We start from the raw sequence: 14,449 nt of genomic DNA, 5'->3' as shown, positions 1-14,449 counted from the left end.
TCAGGCTCTACAGCGGCTCTGTTGACCTGGTTCTCTGGCTCTAAAGCAGCTCTGCTGACCTGGTTCTCTGGCTCGAAAGCAGCTCTGCTGACCTGGTTCTCTGGCTCTAGAGCAGCTTTGCTGACCTGGTTCTTAGGCTGTACAACGGCTCTGCTGACCTGGTTCTTTGGCTGTAGAGCAGCTCTGCTGACCTTGTTCTCTAGCTGTACAGAGGCTCTGCTGACCTGATTCTCTGGCTCTAAAGCAGCTCTGCTGTCCTGGTTTTCTGGCTTTAGAGCAGCTCTGCTGACCTGGTTCTATGGCTCAAGAGCGGCTCTACTGACCTAGTTCTATGGCTCTAGAGCAGCTCTACTGACCTGGTTCTCTGGCTCTACAGCAACTCTGCTGACCTGGTTCCCTGGCTCTACAACGGCTCTGCTGACATGTTTCTCTGGCTGTAAAGCAGCTTTGCTGACCTGGTTCTGTGAGCCGACCTGGTTCTCTGGCTCTACAGCAGGTCTGCTGACCTGGTTCTCTGGCTCTACAGCAGCTCTGATGACCTGGTTCTCTGGCTCTACAGCAGCTCTGCTGACCTGGTTCTCTGGCTCTACAGCAGCTCTGCTGACCTGGTTATCTGGCTCTACAGCAGCTCTGCTGACCTGGTTCTCTGGCTCTACAGCAGCTCTGCTGACCTGGTTCTCAGGCTGTACAGCGGCTCTGTTGACCTGGTTCTCAGGCTGTACAGCGGCTCTGTTGACCTGGTTCTCTGGCTCGAAAGCAGCTCTGCTGACCTGGTGCTCTGGCTTGAAAGCAGCACTGCTTACCTGGTTCTCTGGTTGTACAGCAGCTCTGCTGACCTGGTTCTATAGCAGCTCTGGTGACCTGGTTCTCAGGCTGTACAGCGGCTCTGTTGACCTGGTTCTCTGGCTCTACAGCGGCTCTGTTGACCTGGTTCTCTGGCTCGAAAGCAGCTCTGCTGACCTGGTTATCTGGCTCGAAAGCAGCTCTGCTGACCTTGTTATCTGGCTCTACAGCAGCTCTGCTGACCTTGTTATCTGGCTCTACAGCAGCTCTGCTGACCTGGTTATCTGGCTCTACAGCAGCTCTGCTGACCTGGTTCTCTGGCACTACAGCAGCTCTGCTGACCTGGTTCTCTGGCTCTACAGCAGCTTTGCTGACCTAGTTCTCAGGCTGTACAGCGGCTCTGTTGACCTGGTTCTCTGGCTCTACAGCGGCTCTGTTGACCTGGTTCTCTGGCTCGAAAGCAGCTCTGCTGACCTGGTTCTCTGGCTCTAAAGCAGCTCTGCTTATCTGGTTCTTTGGCTGTAGAGCAGCTCTTCTGACCTTGTTATCTGGCTCTACAGCAGCTCTGCTGACCTGGTTATCTGGCTCTACAGCAGCTCTGCTGACCTGGTTCTCTGGCTCTACAGCAGCTTTGCTGACCTGGTTCTCTGGCTCTACAGCGGCTGTGTTGACCTGGTCCTCTGGCTCTACAGCCGCTCTGTTGACCTGGTTCTCTGGCTCTACAGCAGCTCTGCTGACCTGGTTCTCTGGCTCTAAAGCAGCTCGGCTTACCTGGTTCTCTGGCTGTACAGCAGATCTGCTGACCTGGTTCTCTGGTTCTATAGCAGCTCTGCTGACCTGGTTCTCAGGCTGTACAGCGGCTCTGTTGACCTGGTTCTCTGGCTCTAGAGCGGCTCTGTTGACCTGGTTCTCTGGCTCGAAAGCAGCTCTGCTGACCTGGTTCTCTGGCTCTACAACGGCTCTGCTGACCTGTTTCTCTGGCTGTGCAGCGGCTCTGCTGACCTGTTTCTCTGGCTCTACAGCACCTCTGCTGACCTTGTTCTCTGGCTGTACGGCAGCTCTGCTGACCTGGTTCTCTGGCTGTACAGCGGCTCTGCTGACCTGGTTCTCAGGCTCTACAGCAGCTCTCCTGACCTGGTTCTCTGGCTCTAGAGCAGCTTTGCTGACCTAGTTCTCTGGCTCTAGAGCAGCTTTGCTGACCTGGTTCTCTGGCTCTAGAGCAGCTTTGCTGACCTGGTTCTCAGGCTGCAGAACGGCTCTGCTGACCTGGTTCTCAGGCTGTAGAACGGCTCTGCTGACCTGGTTCTCTGGCTCTACACCGGCTCTGTTGACCTGGTTCTCTGGCTCGAAAGCAGCTCTGCTGACCTGGTTCTCTGGCTCTAAAGCAGCTCTGCTTACCTGGTTCTCTGGCTGTACAACAGCTCTGCTGACCTGGTTCTCTGTTTCTATAGCAGCTCTGCTGACCTGGTTCTCTCGTTCTATAGCAGCTCTGCTGACCTGGTTCTCTGGCTCTACAGCAGCTCTGTTGACCTGGTTCTCTGGCTCGAAAGCAGCTCTGCTGACCTGGTTCTCTGGCTCTACAACGGCTCTGCTGACCTGTTTCTCTGGCTGTGCAGCGGCTCTGCTGGCCTGGTTCCCAGGCTCTACAGCAGCTCTGCTGACCTTGTTCTGTGGCTGTACAGCAGCTCTGCTGACCTGGTTCTCTGGCTTTATAGCGGCTCTGCTGACCTGGTTCTTAGACTCTCGAGCAGCTCTCCTGACCTGGTTCTCTGGCTCTAGAGCAGCTTTGCTGACCTGGTTCTCTGGCTCTAGAGCAGCTTTGCTGACCTGGTTCTCAGGCTGTAGAACGGCTCTGCTGACCTGGTTCTCAGGCTGTAGAACGGCTCTGCTGACCTGGTTCTCTGGCTGAAGAGAACCTCTGCTGACTTGTTCTCTGGCTGTACAGCAGCTCTGCTGACCTGGTTCTCTGGCTCTACAGCAGCTCTGCTGACCTGGTTCTCTGGCTCTACAACGGCTCTGCTGACTTGGTTCTCAGGCTCTAGAGCAGCTCTGCTGACCTGGTTCTCTGGCTGTACAACAGCTCTGCTGACCTGGCTCTAAAGCAGCTCTGCTGACCAGGTTCTCTGGCTCTCGAGCAGCTTTGCTGACCTGGTTCTCTGGCTCTACAACAGCTCTGCTGACCTGGCTCTAAAGCAGCTCTGCTGACCTGGCTCTCTGGCTCTCGAGCAGCTCTGCTGACCTGGTTCTCTGGCTCTAGAGCAGCTTTGCTGACCTGGTTCTCAGGCTGTACAACGGCTCTGCTGACCTGGTTCTTTGGCTGTAGAGCAGCTCTGCTGACCTTGTTCTCTAGCTGTACAGCAGCTCTGCTGACCTGGTTCTCTGGCTCTAAAGCAGCTCTGCTGACCCAGTTCTCTGGCTCTACAGCAACTCTGCTGACCTGGTTCCCTGGCTCTACAACGGCTCTGCTGACATGTTTCTCCGGCTGTAAAGCAGCTTTGCTGACCTGGTTCTCTGGCTCTACAATGGATCTGCCGGCCTGGTTCTCTGGCTCTAGAGCGGCTCTGCTGACCTATTTCTCTAGCTCTAGAGCGGCTCTGCTGACCTGGTTCTCTGGCTCTACAGCGGCTCTGCTGACCTGGTTCTATGGCTCAAGAGCAGCTCTACTGACCTAGTTCTCTGGCTCTAGAGCAGCTCTACTGACCTGGTTCTCTGGCTCTACAGCAACTCTGCTGACCTGGTTCCCTGGCTCTACAGACATGTTTCTCTGGCTGTAAAGCAGCTTTGCTGACCTGGTTCTCTGGCTCTACAATGGATCTGCTGGCCTGGTTATCTGGCTCTACAGCAGCTCTGCTGACGTGGTTCTCTGGCTCTACAGCAGCTCTGCTGACCTGGTTCTCTGGCTCTACAGCAGCTCTGCTGACCTGGTTCGCTGGCTCTACAGCAGCTCTGCTGACCTGGTTATCTGGCTCTACAGCAGCTCTGCTGACCTGGTTCTCTGGCTCTACAGCAGCTCTGCTGACCTGGTTATCTGGCTCTACAGCAGCTCTGCTGACTTGGTTCTCTGGCTCTACAGCAGCTTTGCTGACCTGGTTCTCAGGCTGTACAGCGGCTCTGTTGACCTGGTTCTCAGGCTGTACAGCGGCTCTGTTGAACTGGTTCTCTGGCTGTACAGCGGCTCTGTTGACCTGGTTCTCTGGCTGGAAAGCAGCTCTGCTGACCTGGTTCTATAGCAGCTCTGCTGACCTGGATCTCTGGCTCTACAGCGGCTCTGTTGACCTGGTTCTCTGGCTCGAAAGCAGCTCTGCTGACCTGGTTCTCTGGCTCTAAAGCAGCTCTGCTTACCTCGTTCTTTGGCTGTAGAGCAGCTCTGCTGACCTTGTTATCTGGCTCTACAGCAGCTCTGCTGACCTGGTTATCTGGCTCTACAGCAGCTCTGCTGGCCTGGTTCTCTGGCTCTACAGCAGCTCTGCTGACCTGGTTCTCTGGCTCTACAGCAGCTCTGCTGACCTGGTTCTCTGGCTGTACAGCGGCTCTGTTGACCTGGTTCTCTGGCTCTACAGCGGCTCTGTTGACCTGGTTCTCTGGCTTGAAAGCAGCTCTGCTGACCTGGTTCTCTGGCTCTAAAGCAGCTCTGCTTACCTGGTTCTCTGGCTGTACAGCAGCTCTGCTGACCTGGTTCTCTGGTTCTATAGCAGCTCTGCTGACCTGGTTCTCAGGCTGTACAGCAGCTCTGTTGACCTGGTTCTCTGGCTCTACAGCTGCTCTGTTGACCTGGTTCTCTGGCTCGAAAGCAGCTCTGCTGACCTGGTTCTCTGGCTCTACAACGGCTCTGCTGATCTGGCTCTACAACGGCTCTGCTGACCTGGTTCTCAAGCTCTACAGCAGCTCTGCTGACCTTGTTCTCTGGCTGTACAGCAGCTCTGCTGACCTGGTTCTCTGGCTGTACAGCGGCTCTGCTGACCTGGTTCTTAGACTCTCGAGCAGCTCTCCTGACCTGGTTCTTTGGCTCTAGAGCAGCTTTGCTGACCTGGTTCTCTGGCTCTAGAGCAGCTTTGCTGACCTGGTTCTCTGGCTCTAGAGCAGCTTTGCTGACCTGGTTCTCAGGCTGTAGAACGGCTCTGCTGACCTGGTTCTCAGGCTGTAGAACGGCTCTGCTTACCTGGTTCTCTGGCTGAAGAGAACCTCTGCTGACTTTGTTCTCTGGCTGTACAGCAGCTCTGCTGACCTGGTTCTCTGGCTCTACAGCGGCTCTGCTGACCTGGTTCTCTGGCTCTACAACGGCTCTGCTGACTTGGTTCTCAGGCTCTAGAGCAGCTCTGCTGACCTGGTTCTCTGGCTCTAAAGCAGCTCTGCTGACCTGGTTATCTGGCTGTACAGCAGCTCTGATGACCTGGTTCTCTGGCTCTACAACAGCTCTGCTGACCTGGTTCTCAGGCTGTACAGCGGCTCTGTTGACCTGGTTCTCAGGCTCTACAGCTGCTCTGTTGACCTGGTTCTCTGGCTCGAAAGCAGCTCTGCTGACCTGGTGCTCTGGCTCTACAACGGCTCTGCTGATCTAGCTCTACAACGGCTCTGCTGACCTGGTTCTCAAGCTCTACAACAGCTCTGCTGACCTTGTTCTCTGGCTGTACAGCAGCTCTGCTGACCTGGTTCTCTGGCTGTACAGCGGCTCTGCTGACCTGGTTCTTAGACTCTCGAGCAGCTCTCCTGACCTGGTTCTCTGGCTCTAGAGCAGCTTTGCTGACCTGGTTCTCTGGCTCTAGAGCAGCTTTGCTGACCTGGTTCTCTGGCTCTAGAGCAGCTTTGCTGACCTGGTTCTCAGGCTGTAGAACGGCTCTGCTGACCTGGTTCTCAGGCTGTAGAACGGCTCTGCTGACCTGGTTCTCTGGCTGAAGAGAACCTCTGCTGACCTTGTTCTCTGGCTGTACAGCAGCTCTTCTGACCTGGTTCTCTGGCTCTACAGCGGCTCTGCTGACCTGGTTCTCTGGCTCTACAACGGCTCTGCTGACTTGGTTCTCAGGCTCTAGAGCAGCTCTGCTGACCTGGTTCTCTGGCTCTAAAGCAGCTTTGCTGACCTGGTTATCTGGCTGTACAGCAGCTCTGATGACCTGGTTCTCTGGCTCTACAACAGCTCTGCTGACCTGGCTCTAAAGCAGCTCTGCTGACCTGGTTCTCTGGCTCTACAACAGCTCTGCTGACCTGGCTCTAAAGCAGCTCTGCTGACCTGGTTCTCTTGCTCTCAAGAAGCTCTGCTGACCTGGTTCTCTGGCTCTAGAGCAGCTTTGCTGACCTGGTTCTTAGGCTGTACAACGGCTCTGCTGACCTGGTTCTTTGGCTGTAGAACGGCTCTGCTGACCTGGTTCTCAGGCTGTAGAACGGCTCTGCTTACCTGGTTCTCTGGCTGAAGAGAACCTCTGCTGACTTTGTTCTCTGGCTGTACAGCAGCTCTGCTGACCTGGTTCTCTGGCTCTACAGCGGCTCTGCTGACCTGGTTCTCTGGCTCTACAACGGCTCTGCTGACTTGGTTCTCAGGCTCTAGAGCAGCTCTGCTGACCTGGTTCTCTGGCTCTAAAGCAGCTTTGCTGACCTGGTTATCTGGCTGTACAGCAGCTCTGATGACCTGGTTCTCTGGCTCTACAACAGCTCTGCTGACCTGGTTCTCAGGCTGTACAGCGGCTCTGTTGACCTGGTTCTCAGGCTCTACAGCTGCTCTGTTGACCTGGTTCTCTGGCTCGAAAGCAGCTCTGCTGACCTGGTGCTCTGGCTCTACAACGGCTCTGCTGATCTAGCTCTACAACGGCTCTGCTGACCTGGTTCTCAAGCTCTACAACAGCTCTGCTGACCTTGTTCTCTGGCTGTACAGCAGCTCTGCTGACCTGGTTCTCTGGCTGTACAGCGGCTCTGCTGACCTGGTTCTTAGACTCTCGAGCAGCTCTCCTGACCTGGTTCTCTGGCTCTAGAGCAGCTTTGCTGACCTGGTTCTCTGGCTCTAGAGCAGCTTTGCTGACCTGGTTCTCTGGCTCTAGAGCAGCTTTGCTGACCTGGTTCTCAGGCTGTAGAACGGCTCTGCTGACCTGGTTCTCAGGCTGTAGAACGGCTCTGCTGACCTGGTTCTCTGGCTGAAGAGAACCTCTGCTGACCTTGTTCTCTGGCTGTACAGCAGCTCTGCTGACCTGGTTCTCTGGCTCTACAGCGGCTCTGCTGACCTGGTTCTCTGGCTCTACAACGGCTCTGCTGACTTGGTTCTCAGGCTCTAGAGCAGCTCTGCTGACCTGGTTCTCTGGCTCTAAAGCAGCTTTGCTGACCTGGTTATCTGGCTGTACAGCAGCTCTGATGACCTGGTTCTCTGGCTCTACAACAGCTCTGCTGACCTGGCTCTAAAGCAGCTCTGCTGACCTGGTTCTCTGGCTCTACAACAGCTCTGCTGACCTGGCTCTAAAGCAGCTCTGCTGACCTGGTTCTCTTGCTCTCAAGAAGCTCTGCTGACCTGGTTCTCTGGCTCTAGAGCAGCTTTGCTGACCTGGTTCTTAGGCTGTACAACGGCTCTGCTGACCTGGTTCTTTGGCTGTAGAGCAGCTCTGCTGACCTTGTTCTCTAGCTGTACAGAGGCTCTGCTGACCTGATTCTCTGGCTCTAAAGCAGCTCTGCTGTCCTGGTTTTCTGGCTTTAGAGCAGCTCTGCTGACCTGGTTCTATGGCTCAAGAGCGGCTCTACTGACCTAGTTCTCTGGCTCTAGAGCAGCTCTACTGACCTGGTTCTCTGGCTCTACAGCAACTCAGCTGACCTGGTTCTTTGGCTCTACAACGGCTCTGCTGACATGTTTCTCTGGCTGTAAAGCAGCTTTGCTGACCTGGTTCTCTGGCTCTACAATGGATCTGCTGGCCTGGTTCTCTGGCTCTACAGCGGCTCTGCTGACCTGGTTCTCTGGCTCTACAGCAGCTTTGCTGACCTGGTTCTCAGGCTGTAGAACGGCTCTGCTGACCTGGTTCTCAGGCTGTAGAACGGCTCTGCTGACCTGGTTCTCTGGCTGAAGAGAACCTCTGCTGACCTTGTTCTCTGGCTGTACAGCAGCTCTGCTGACCTGGTTCTCTGGCTCTACAGCGGCTCTGCTGACCTGGTTCTCTGGCTCTACAGCGGCTCTGTTGACCTGGTTCTCTGGCTCGAAAGCAGCTCTGCTGACCTGGTTCTATAGCAGCTCTGCTGACCTGGTTCTCAGGCTCTACAGCGGCTCTGTTGACCTGGTTCTCTGGCTCTAAAGCAGCTCTGCTGACCTGGTTCTCTGGCTCGAAAGCAGCTCTGTTGACCTGGTTCTCTGGCTCTAGAGCAGCTTTGCTGACCTGGTTCTTAGGCTGTACAACGGCTCTGCTGACCTGGTTCTTTGGCTGTAGAGCAGCTCTGCTGACCTTGTTCTCTAGCTGTACAGAGGCTCTGCTGACCTGATTCTCTGGCTCTAAAGCAGCTCTGCTGTCCTGGTTTTCTGGCTTTAGAGCAGCTCTGCTGACCTGGTTCTATGGCTCAAGAGCGGCTCTACTGACCTAGTTCTCTGGCTCTAGAGCAGCTCTACTGACCTGGTTCTCTGGCTCTACAGAAACTCTGCTGACCTGGTTCCCTGGCTCTACAACGGCTCTGCTGACATGTTTCTCTGGCTGTAAAGCAGCTTTGCTGACCTGGTTCTCTGGCTCTACAATGGATCTGCTGGCCTGGTTCTCTGGCTCTACAGCGGCTCTGCTGACCTGGTTCTCTGGCCGTAGAGCAGCTCTGCTGACCTGGTTCTCTGGCTCTACAGCAGGTCTGCTGACCTGGTTCTCTGGCTCTACAGCAGCTCTGATGACCTGGTTCTCTGGCTCTACAGCAGCTCTGCTGACCTGGTTCTCTGGCTCTACAGCAGCTCTGCTGACCTGGTTATCTGGCTCTACAGCAGCTCTGCTGACCTGGTTCTCAGGCTGTACAGCGGCTCTGTTGACCTGGTTCTCAGGCTGTACAGCGGCTCTGTTGACCTGGTTCTCTGGCTCGAAAGCAGCTCTGCTGACCTGGTGCTCTGGCTTGAAAGCAGCACTGCTTACCTGGTTCTCTGGTTGTACAGCAGCTCTGCTGACCTGGTTCTATAGCAGCTCTGGTGACCTGGTTCTCAGGCTGTACAGCGGCTCTGTTGACCTGGTTCTCTGGCTCTACAGCGGCTCTGTTGACCTGGTTCTCTGGCTCGAAAGCAGCTCTGCTGACCTGGTTATCTGGCTCGAAAGCAGCTCTGCTGACCTTGTTATCTGGCTCTACAGCAGCTCTGCTGACCTTGTTATCTGGCTCTACAGCAGCTCTGCTGACCTGGTTATCTGGCTCTACAGCAGATCTGCTGACCTGGTTCTCTGGCACTACAGCATCTCTGCTGACCTGGTTCTCTGGCTCTACAGCAGCTTTGCTGACCTAGTTCTCAGGCTGTACAGCGGCTCTGTTGACCTGGTTCTCTGGCTCTACAGCGGCTCTGTTGACCTGGTTCTCTGGCTCGAAAGCAGCTCTGCTGACCTGGTTCTCTGGCTCTAAAGCAGCTCTGCTTATCTGGTTCTTTGGCTGTAGAGCAGCTCTTCTGACCTTGTTATCTGGCTCTACAGCAGCTCTGCTGACCTGGTTATCTGGCTCTACAGCAGCTCTGCTGACCTGGTTCTCTGGCTCTACAGCAGCTTTGCTGACCTGGTTCTCTGGCTCTACAGCGGCTGTGTTGACCTGGTCCTCTGGCTCTACAGCCGCTTTGTTGACCTGGTTCTCTGGCTCTACAGCAGCTCTGCTGACCTGGTTCTCTGGCTCTAAAGCAGCTCGGCTTACCTGGTTCTCTGGCTGTACAGCAGCTCTGCTGACCTGGTTCTCTGGTTCTATACCAGCTCTGCTGACCTGGTTCTCAGGCTGTACAGCGGCTCTGTTGACCTGGTTCTCTGGCTCTAGAGCGGCTCTGTTGACCTGGTTCTCTGGCTCGAAAGCAGCTCTGCTGACCTGGTTCTCTGGCTCTACAACGGCTCTGCTGACCTGTTTCTCTGGCTGTGCAGCGGCTCTGCTGACCTGGTTCTCAGGCTCTACAGCACCTCTGCTGACCTTGTTCTCTGGCTGTACGGCAGCTCTGCTGACCTGGTTCTCTGGCTGTACAGCGGCTCTGCTGACCTGGTTCTCAGGCTCTACAGCAGCTCTCCTGACCTGGTTCTCTGGCTCTAGAGCAGCTTTGCTGACCTAGTTCTCTGGCTCTAGAGCAGCTTTGCTGACCTGGTTCTCTGGCTCTAGAGCAGCTTTGCTGACCTGGTTCTCAGGCTGCAGAACGGCTCTGCTGACCTGGTTCTCAGGCTGTAGAACGGCTCTGCTGACCTGGTTCTCTGGCTCTACACCGGCTCTGTTGACCTGGTTCTCTGGCTCGAAAGCAGCTCTGCTGACCTGGTTCTCTGGCTCTAAAGCAGCTCTGCTTACCTGGTTCTCTGGCTGTACAACAGCTCTGCTGACCTGGTTCTCTGTTTCTATAGCAGCTCTGCTGACCTGGTTCTCTCGTTCTATAGCAGCTCTGCTGACCTGGTTCTCTGGCTCTACAGCAGCTCTGTTGACCTGGTTCTCTGGCTCGAAAGCAGCTCTGCTGACCTGGTTCTCTGGCTCTACAACGGCTCTGCTGACCTGTTTCTCTGGCTGTGCAGCGGCTCTGCTGGCCTGGTTCTCAGGCTCTACAGCAGCTCTGCTGACCTTGTTCTGTGGCTGTACAGCAGCTCTGCTGACCTGGTTCTCTGGCTTTATAGCGGCTCTGCTGACCTGGTTCTTAGACTCTCGAGCAGCTCTCCTGACCTGGTTCTCTGGCTCTAGAGCAGCTTTGCTGACCTGGTTCTCTGGCTCTAGAGCAGCTTTGCTGACCTGGTTCTCAGGCTGTAGAACGGCTCTGCTGACCTGGTTCTCAGGCTGTAGAACGGCTCTGCTGACCTGGTTCTCTGGCTGAAGAGAACCTCTGCTGACTTGTTCTCTGGCTGTACAGCAGCTCTGCTGACCTGGTTCTCTGGCTCTACAGCAGCTCTGCTGACCTGGTTCTCTGGCTCTACAACGGCTCTGCTGACTTGGTTCTCAGGCTCTAGAGCAGCTCTGCTGACCTGGTTCTCTGGCTGTACAACAGCTCTGCTGACCTGGCTCTAAAGCAGCTCTGCTGACCAGGTTCTCTGGCTCTCGAGTAGCTTTGCTGACCTGGTTCTCTGGCTCTACAACAGCTCTGCTGACCTGGCTCTAAAGCAGCTCTGCTGACCTGGCTCTCTGGCTCTCGAGCAGCTCTGCTGACCTGGTTCTCTGGCTCTAGAGCAGCTTTGCTGACCTGGTTCTCAGGCTGTACAACGGCTCTGCTGACCTGGTTCTTTGGCTGTAGAGCAGCTCTGCTGACCTTGTTCTCTAGCTGTACAGCAGCTCTGCTGACCTGGTTCTCTGGCTCTAAAGCAGCTCTGCTGACCCAGTTCTCTGGCTCTACAGCAACTCTGCTGACCTGGTTCCCTGGCTCTACAACGGCTCTGCTGACATGTTTCTCTGGCTGTAAAGCAGCTTTGCTGACCTGGTTCTCTGGCTCTACAATGGATCTGCCGGCCTGGTTCTCTGGCTCTAGAGCGGCTCTGCTGACCTATTTCTCTAGCTCTAGAGCGGCTCTGCTGACCTGGTTCTCTGGCTCTACAGCGGCTCTGCTGACCTGGTTCTATGGCTCAAGAGCAGCTCTACTGACCTAGTTCTCTGGCTCTAGAGCAGCTCTACTGACCTGGTTCTCTGGCTCTACAGCAACTCTGCTGACCTGGTTCCCTGGCTCTACAGACATGTTTCTCTGGCTGTAAAGCAGCTTTGCTGACCTGGTTCTCTGGCTCTACAATGGATCTGCTGGCCTGGTTATCTGGCTCTACAGCAGCTCTGCTGACGTGGTTCTCTGGCTCTACAGCAGCTCTGCTGACCTGGTTCTCTGGCTCTAAAACAGCTCTGCTTATCTGGTTCTTTGGCTGTAGAGCAGCTCTTCTGACCTTGTTATCTGGCTCTACAGCAGCTCTGCTGACCTGGTTATCTGGCTCTACAGCAGCTCTGCTGACCTGGTTCTCTGGCTCTACAGCAGCTTTGCTGACCTGGTTCTCTGGCTCTACAGCGGCTGTGTTGACCTGGTCCTCTGGCTCTACAGCCGCTTTGTTGACCTGGTTCTCTGGCTCTACAGCAGCTCTGCTGACCTGGTTCTCTGGCTCTAAAGCAGCTCGGCTTACCTGGTTCTCTGGCTGTACAGCAGCTCTGCTGACCTGGTTCTCTGGTTCTATACCAGCTCTGCTGACCTGGTTCTCAGGCTGTACAGCGGCTCTGTTGACCTGGTTCTCTGGCTCTAGAGCGGCTCTGTTGACCTGGTTCTCTGGCTCGAAAGCAGCTCTGCTGACCTGGTTCTCTGGCTCTACAACGGCTCTGCTGACCTGTTTCTCTGGCTGTGCAGCGGCTCTGCTGACCTGGTTCTCAGGCTCTACAGCACCTCTGCTGACCTTGTTCTCTGGCTGTACGGCAGCTCTGCTGACCTGGTTCTCTGGCTGTACAGCGGCTCTGCTGACCTGGTTCTCAGGCTCTACAGCAGCTCTCCTGACCTGGTTCTCTGGCTCTAGAGCAGCTTTGCTGACCTAGTTCTCTGGCTCTAGAGCAGCTTTGCTGACCTGGTTCTCTGGCTCTAGAGCAGCTTTGCTGACCTGGTTCTCAGGCTGCAGAACGGCTCTGCTGACCTGGTTCTCAGGCTGTAGAACGGCTCTGCTGACCTGGTTCTCTGGCTCTACACCGGCTCTGTTGACCTGGTTCTCTGGCTCGAAAGCAGCTCTGCTGACCTGGTTCTCTGGCTCTAAAGCAGCTCTGCTGACCTGGTTCTCTGGCTCTAAAGCAGCTCTGCTTACCTGGTTCTCTGGCTGTACAACAGCTCTGCTGACCTGGTTCTCTGTTTCTATAGCAGCTCTGCTGACCTGGTTCTCTCGTTCTATAGCAGCTCTGCTGACCTGGTTCTCTGGCTCTACAGCAGCTCTGTTGACCTGGTTCTCTGGCTCGAAAGCAGCTCTGCTGACCTGGTTCTCTGGCTCTACAACGGCTCTGCTGACCTGTTTCTCTGGCTGTGCAGCGGCTCTGCTGGCCTGGTTCTCAGGCTCTACAGCAGCTCTGCTGACCTTGTTCTGTGGCTGTACAGCAGCTCTGCTGACCTGGTTCTCTGGCTTTATAGCGGCTCTGCTGACCTGGTTCTTAGACTCTCGAGCAGCTCTCCTGACCTGGTTCTCTGGCTCTAGAGCAGCTTTGCTGACCTGGTTCTCTGGCTCTAGAGCAGCTTTGCTGACCTGGTTCTCAGGCTGTAGAATGGCTCTGCTGACCTGGTTCTCAGGCTGTAGAACGGCTCTGCTGACCTGGTTCTCTGGCTGAAGAGAACCTCTGCTGACTTGTTCTCTGGCTGTACAGCAGCTCTGCTGACCTGGTTCTCTGGCTCTACAGCAGCTCTGCTGACCTGGTTCTCTGGCTCTACAACGGCTCTGCTGACTTGGTTCTCAGGCTCTAGAGCAGCTCTGCTGACCTGGTTCTCTGGCTGTACAACAGCTCTGCTGACCTGGCTCTAAAGCAGCTCTGCTGACCAGGTTCTCTGGCTCTCGAGTAGCTTTGCTGACCTGGTTCTCTGGCTCTACAACAGCTCTGCTGACCTGGCTCTAAAGCAGCTCTGCTGACCTGGCTCTCTGGCTCTCGAGCAGCTCTGCTGACCTGGTTCTCTGGCTCTAGAGCAGCTTTGCTGACCTGGTTCTCAGGCTGTACAACGGCTCTGCTGACCTGGTTCTTTGGCTGTAGAGCAGCTCTGCTGACCTTGTTCTCTAGCTGTACAGCAGCTCTGCTGACCTGGTTCTCTGGCTCTAAAGCAGCTCTGCTGACCCAGTTCTCTGGCTCTACAGCAACTCTGCTGACCTGGTTCCCTGGCTCTACAACGGCTCTGCTGACATGTTTCTCTGGCTGTAAAGCAGCTTTGCTGACCTGGTTCTCTGGCTCTACAATGGATCTGCCGGCCTGGTTCTCTGGCTCTAGAGCGGCTCTGCTGACCTATTTCTCTAGCTCTAGAGCGGCTCTGCTGACCTGGTTCTCTGGCTCTACAGCGGCTCTGCTGACCTGGTTCTATGGCTCAAGAGCAGCTCTACTGACCTAGTTCTCTGGCTCTAGAGCAGCTCTACTGACCTGGTTCTCTGGCTCTACAGCAACTCTGCTGACCTGGTTCCCTGGCTCTACAGACATGTTTCTCTGGCTGTAAAGCAGCTTTGCTGACCTGGTTCTCTGGCTCTACAATGGATCTGCTGGCCTGGTTATCTGGCTCTACAGCAGCTCTGCTGACGTGGTTCTCTGGCTCTACAGCAGCTCTGCTGACCTGGTTCTCTGGCTCTACAGCAGCTCTGCTGACCTGGTTCTCTGGCTCTACAGCAGCTCTGCTGACCTGGTTATCTGGCTCTACAGCAGCTCTGCTGACCTGGTTCTCTGGCTCTACAGCAGCTCTGCTGACCTGGTTATCTGGCTCTACAGCAGCTCTGCTGACTTGGTTCTCTGGCTCTACAGCAGCTTTGCTGACCTGGTTCTCAGGCTGTACAGCGGCTCTGTTGACCTGGTTCTCAGGCTGTACAGCGGCTCTGTTGAACTGGTTCTCTGGCTGTACAGCGGC

This window comes from Triturus cristatus, chromosome 1_1 (genome assembly GCF_964204655.1).
Source record: "Triturus cristatus chromosome 1_1, aTriCri1.1, whole genome shotgun sequence".
NCBI lineage: Eukaryota > Metazoa > Chordata > Amphibia > Caudata > Salamandridae > Triturus > Triturus cristatus.
This window is presented reverse-complemented; position numbering follows the sequence as displayed.